Below are 7,129 nucleotides of genomic sequence, written 5' to 3' on the forward strand. Positions count from 1 at the left end.
GCAACTCCCCCTCCCTTCCTGCCCTGTCTATCCCTTCTGAAGAGCCTGTAGCCCTCAATCAGAGTATTCCAATCATGGGATTCGTCCCACCACGTTTCCGTGATAGCAACCAGATCATAATTTTCCAAGCATATCACGGTTTCCAGTTCCTCCTGCTTATTTCCCATGCTGCGTGCATTAGTGTAAAGGCACTTCAGCTGGGCTTTCCGGCACACTACCTTTCTAGAGGGGCCCTCCCTCAAACTTCCAGAAGAAATCTGAAGTTTTCCCCCACTGCTTCCTAAAGCCCCAATACCATCTTGTCCATGCTCACGTGTTATCAAAGCCACCAACCTCACATCATCCCTTGTGTTCTTCCTACAAAACGGTTTGTTGTCCTCCTCATTCCTCCCACAAGTCTGTGGGATCTTACTAGCACAAGCCCCTCCCAGAAGCACTGGCTCATTACATACAGGGTCCTTACTAGTGACCCTGGTTTCACCCCCACTCCCCTTCATACCTAGTTTAAAGCCCTTTCAATGAACCTTCCCAATTCCCATCGTAAAACCCCTTTCCACCAGTGGGATAAGCTACTCCTATCAGATGCCAGCAGGCCCGGTCTCGTGTAAATTGAGCTGAGGTCAAAAAACCCAAACCCCTGCCGGGCACACCAGGCTTGGAGCCAGATATTAATCTGTTGCTCCATCATGTTTAGTCTCTTATTATTCCCTATAATTGGAGGGATAGAGGAGAACACAACTTGTGCTCCCGAACCCTTGACCAGACGCCCTAAGGCTCTGAAGTCCTTTTTCATGGTTCTAAGGGAGGTTCTTCCTATTTCATCACTGCCTACCTGAAACAACAACAGAGGATAATAATCTGAGGGCTGTACTAGGGACGGAAGTTTCTTCCTGACATCTTTAACCCGGGCTCCTGGGAGGCAGCAGACTTCCCTGTGTAGAGGGTCAGGTCTACATACTGGGCCTTCCACTCCCTTCAGCACCGAGTCACCAACAACAATGACTCGTCTTTTGTTCTTTGCCGAGGATGTTTTAATGTTAGGAGTAGTTCTGCTGGGCTTTGGAGACACCTCCAAGTGGGGAGAACCATCATCTCCACCACTGTCCAGCTGTCCCTGCAGAGCACTGTACCTGTTCTGCAGGGGCAGCTGAGGAGGGAGGGGAATCACCAGGCGGGTGCGCCTGCACCGCCGAGCAGGGACCTTTTGTCATTGCACCCTGCCCCCCAGGTCATCACCGTTGTTAGGTGGGGGAGAGGACAGGGGGATCACTGCAGCAGGAACAGTCTGCCTGCTGATTCCCCCGTTACCTGTTTGCAAGGCGGTAGGGTGTGACATGCTTTGTGCAGGGCTGCAGCTGGCTGCCTCGATCTCAGGGACGGTAGGGACTGGCACCACAGATCAATCTCCTGCTCACACTCCCTAATACTCCTCAGCCTCTCCGCTTCTTCCTTCAGATCAGCCACCAGGCTAAGTAAGTCATTTAGCTGGTCACATCTGACACACACGCTTTCTCCATCACCCTGCACTGCAAGGGCCAAGCTCAAGCACTCACCGCAGCCAAAAACCTGAGTACTAACATGTTGCTGTTGGACCTCCATCTAGGTCTCCTCATTTTTCTTGGCAGCGGCCATCCTTTTATCTGTGCATGGGACCTCAGTCTGGGTCCCCACATTTTTCCTAGAAATAGCCTTCCGCCGGGGGGCAGCCATGGCAAACCAGCCGACCCTAGCACGGTCTAGGGCAACCTTAAGGAGGTGCAACTGGTCCGGTCCTCCCGGTTGCCGATAGCGCCGGCTCCGCCCTGACCGCATTACCAGTCCGTTAACAGGTGCCCCTGCACTAACCACTCCCAGTACAGTGATATAACAGGCCTCCTCACCGTATAGTCACGTGAACGAGTGGCTTACTGTTTGTTTCAGCGCGTTTGAACGGCTTTTGTGGCACACGCACTCGAACTCCCCCACTTCGCCCCAGGTCACGCCTCCCTGAGGTTTTTTGTAAGGCAAGGGGCGTGGATGCAGGGCCGTTGCCCTGGCAACGCCCACACTACGTCAGCCGCTCTCGCGAGAGCTGCCGGGCCGCTCCGTTAGCTCGGGGGTCCCCGCGTAAAGGAATCGATCCAAAACCCCCCTGTACCTCGCTTCAGTCGCTGCGGTTCTGGCTGGGGACAGCGCCGAACGGCTAACCTCGGCGATCAAGGTGCACTCGATTCCATCGTCTTTATCAATGACCTAGACGATAGAATCGAGTGCACCCTCAGCAAGTTTGCAGATGACACCAAGCTGAGCGGTGCAGTCGATACATTGGAAGGAAGGGAAGCCATCCAGAGGGACCTGGACAGGCTGGANGGTTAGTCTGCTCGCAAGCTTAGTAATAAGTTTTGTTTCCAAATTGAATGCACCTAGTCTGCTAACTAAAAGACCTTTTGGCAACTGATATTTTCTCCTTAGAAAGATATCTTTTCACTCTTCCCTAAATTTCCTTAAAGCTTAAAATAAAAATAAATCTAAACATGCTGATTCTTTTGCTTTTTCACTGCAGGATGTTTTCTCTTATTTCTAAATCATTTTTTCAGCTCTTTGCTGTCCCTTTCCACAATTCAGTGCTTATTAGGAAAAAATAGCAAATATCAGATTGAGTGTACCAGCCCACTGTCAGTTTCAGATGCTTTCTTCTCAGAAAATGAAGCTATCATCTTCCAGCTCATATTTCACTATTCATTTGTGAAAAGAACAAAAGCAGTTGCTCCCAGAGACCTTTTCCCTGTATGTGTACTGAGAAAGCAACACATTTAATTACCGTCCTGTATGCTTTCCCTGTGCTCTGTAGGGTAGAATAATCAGGGAAATACAGAACATCACTAATAACCCTACCTCTATACATAAAGACTCTAACTTTGTCAGAGGACTTTGGAATATGTTCTGACTTGTTCTAAGAGGAGGCTCTATGCAACACTCTGGACTGAATGTCTGTCACCTGTGCTGGTAAGGCTCTGAATTCTGGTGGATCTTTCTAAGCTTGCGTGCCCCTGGTTTCAGCTGAACACAAGTGTTTACCATAAGCAATTAGCCCTGTTGCAACCCAGAGGGAGGAGTGCTAAAGCTAAAATACCAGATTCACAAGCAGCTGAAGATCCTATTTTATTAACATTTAATTTGAATCTCTGTTATTACACATGATGTTATATAACTGCACCATTAACACACACTATATATATTTAAAGCTCATTTATTGAAGCAATTAAAAGTACATTTAACCAGGAAACAAGTATGAGACTCACCACTGCTATAGCAACAAAAAAGAGCAGTAAAAAGATGGAAGGCTCTCACTCTCATTAAATAACATGAGACAAAGGATAAGCCAAATATTTCAATATCATAACACACAGCTGAAAGCAGGGATATTTGAGAAGATGGCAAAAAGGAAGGGAATATGTTAATTTAGGTCATAAATCTAGACTGAGCTGCATTTTCTTCATCCCTCACAGTTACAAGCCCCAGAAGACACTACCATAGGAAGCAGGAAAGATAATTTTAGAGCAGTTATTGGTGGTAGGTGGATGGTTGGACTGGATAATCTTGTAGGTCTTTTCCAACCTTGATTATTCTATGATTCTATGATAAACCTGCAGATTGTACCAGGCTGAGGGCTACCTCCAATGAGCAGGATGATGGGCTATAGCTTCTCTGTCTCACGCTCCACCTCTGCTAAAATCTGATTGCTCCCATTATGTTAATGCACTGTGTGTGCCATTGAAAGTGTGGGTGTTAACAGAGTCTCTACTATACAACACTTTCAAGATATGCCATATATGGCTAATTCTCTGTCATTCTCAAATGCATTATCTGATCTTGATCACTCTCCAAATGAAATCTAAGGTCACAATTGCAGTAAAACCTCTTTAAATTGTTCTCATAAAAAGCTGTGGAGGTTGTTTTCTTAATTGCTTGGAGGTTTTTTTGGGACACAAATATTGAGAAAAGTTTGCATAATGCAAGTCAGGGATGATAAATGAAAAGGAAATTGTGGATTTTATACAAAATATTTTCACATTGCTCAGATCAGAAGAGAAACTGACAGCTGCCCCCAATTAGAAAAGCAGCTTAGGTTAGCTGTGCTATATCACACCCGATGGGGCTACCACAGTGCAGTTAAAGAAACTGTCATGAGGAGCAAGAAATCCAATTTCATTCCCCCCTCCCTCTTCCTGAGATAAGAGAGTTCTGCTATGCAGGCTAAAGATTACAGATGATTTCCACATTCACATCTATGTCATGCTCTTTTAACATTCTCATATGAGCACTGGAGATAAAATCCATAGCAGTAGAGGTTAAAAACAGTCTCATCCTAGTGTAAAACATCACCAGGAAGAAACAGAAAAACAATTCCTGTTGCAAGAACAATGGAAATAACTAAATTATTGAAAATGTGTGGAGCTTCTGGCTTGCTGTATGCATAGATCAAATGCAGAGTTGGTGTGACTGATGCCAGCCATTTTCTTTTTGCTCCACTCCTGACCAACTTGAAGCAGTTTTTCTCCCTGTTGCCAGTGGGTTAGCACTGTACTACCTCCCTGGTAGTTCAACAATGTCAAATGCAAATCAGATGTAACATCCCCCCTCCCAATTTGGTCCCTCTAATTTAGACTGCTAGCAATTAAGTGCTGGTAATGACCATGTTCTGTGCAACCTGAGCACTTGCGCCCTGGGCCCTGACGGGAGTTCAACATCTATTTTTACATAGGTGACCACAAGTAAATAACAACTTGTCCGGAATACCAAGCTTAATCTGAGAATTAGTTGCAGCATGGACAAAGCTAAAGAGATTTAAACATGGCAGAGTTACCCCTCAGTCAATGTCATGATTTTATGATTTTTGTTATTGGTAGTCCGCATCATAACATCATGTAGTGCACTGGGAGTTAAAAGAGTTAATGCTCCAGTTCCGTGGACTGTCAATATTTCTGGATATACCTTTCTCAGAAGAGAAGAATAACTATATATCCCTGAAGACTGTTCCATTTCCGTTTTCTGCTTAGAAGGAAAGATAAAACTGCTCGCAAGTCACGAGACTGTCCCTAGCCATCTTGCCTTCAGCATTAGAGTAAGGCCTTCAATTTTGGACACTCTCTCTGTTGTTTTTTATTATTATTATTTATTTGCTTCAATTCCAATTATATTGTATTATAATGTGTTATCTTGCATTCCAATATAATATTTAGTATATTAGTTTTCTCTTTTCTCCCTTAGCTCATTGCCACTGTTTTGTTCTTAGGCCCATCTGTCTACCTTCTACCTTTCCCCTTTTTCCCCTTCCTCCTCTCCCAAGGTGTGGGTCTGTGGGTCCCTCCATCCCATTTAGTCACAGAACTGGGCCAAACTGCCCCAAAACCATTGACAGACAATTCTCTCCTGCTTGCAGAGACACTAGTACAACTCCCCTACAATGAACCTGGGATGTGGGCATGGCTGGGAAGAGTGATAATTCAGCACTGATGCCTCACCCTTGAGGGATGCCAATAACCAGCATAACATAAAAAGCAACCATGCCTGCCCTGCATTTTACTGTAACCCAGAAAACCAGCTCAGTGATAGGAAAAATCCAAGCCACAGGGAATACTTTTCCATCTTAATCCAGTTTTGTCTAGTTTAATCATATTAACCACCTCTTGGCAGTAGAACCTGGGCCAGGGCCTCTCACAATTGCTCCACTTTCTATGCAGAGTTTTGTGTCTCAGATCTGTCTTCTCCATATTGCGCATTCATACATGCAATCATACCAGAAACATCCTGGGGGCAGATGTTTTGGTTCACTGCTACCAACAATCCAATGACAGTCCTCTTGTAAATATATCTAGTAAATATTCATTTGTAAGAAACCTCCTATCCCACTTAAATCAGTAAACTGAAGTTGTTGATATCACCTTAACTACCACAGTATTGCTGGTGAACATCTCTCTCAATCTCTTTTACTCAGTGCTCTAAGACTCCCTACAAGGGAGCCATCTAAAGCAAATTGGGTTGGTGGTTTGATGTAAGGTAATTATTAGGCAAGTGTGAGAGTTAAGGTCCATTCCTTCTCTAGTGAGTTTCAGTTCTCTATTTTTAAGGCTAGACTGCCAGTCACTGATCTACATATACCACCCAAAATCAAAGTGTACTTCATCTTTGCTGAACACAATACATGCCAATAACTGCTGGAATCTTAGATGCATCCATTATTAAGTTTAACCAGACTTTACTATTAACCTTGTAGCCTTGTAAACTGTTTTGGGGGATTTTACAGATTTATGAGAAAGAACGATGTACATTTATCAAACATATAAACTCTGTCACCATTCTAGAAGTCTAAGCAAATTTAAAAACAAAGGGGAAAATGATGTTCACAAATAATTTGCTGGCTGAGGGAAAAGTAATGAATAATTTACTTGACAAACATAATCACATAATAGAAAACATTCATAAATCTTCTTAATTGATGGGAAAAATAATTGAATAAACTGAAAAAAGAATGCGACAAATTAGGATGAAAATTCATGGTGTGGTCCAAAGCTTTCTTAGGGCAAAAGAATTGTAACAGCAAATTCAATTGCTTGGGGCAAGAATCCTAAAGATATAAAATCACGTTCCCTTGTTTCCCCATTTGCTACCGCAGATGTGTTGATGCTAGGACTATGCAGTGCTCATTGTCTCACTGATTGATAGTACAGATTTGATAGTCAAAAAGAGTTGATAGATTTTGCTTTCACAAAGCACAGTAAGATAAAACAGCAGGGAGCTGCTCTGCATAAGAATGAAGCAGCACCCTCAATGGCTCCTACCTTTCTGCCAGTTTGAACTCTTTTTTCAGGACTTCGTCACATTGCCAATGGTAATACTTTAAATATGTGTGGTGAACTGGCTAAGAAAATGAATATTTCTGGCTTGATTAGGTCTATTCTTCAGTATTTCTTGCCCAGTTTGACATACAGGTGACCATAGAGGGGGGTGGGCTGTTGTACAGTCTGACCATTTTTGCTTGGGTTCTCCTTTGTACAAATTCTTCATGTCATAGTCAAGAACTAGAACAGACTCCAAGCCAGCTAAGGCTTTGAGCTCAGCCTGGCTACATCTTTGCTCCCTGATTTGG

This window comes from Numida meleagris, chromosome 6 (assembly GCF_002078875.1).
Source record: "Numida meleagris isolate 19003 breed g44 Domestic line chromosome 6, NumMel1.0, whole genome shotgun sequence".
Classification (NCBI taxonomy): domain Eukaryota; kingdom Metazoa; phylum Chordata; class Aves; order Galliformes; family Numididae; genus Numida; species Numida meleagris.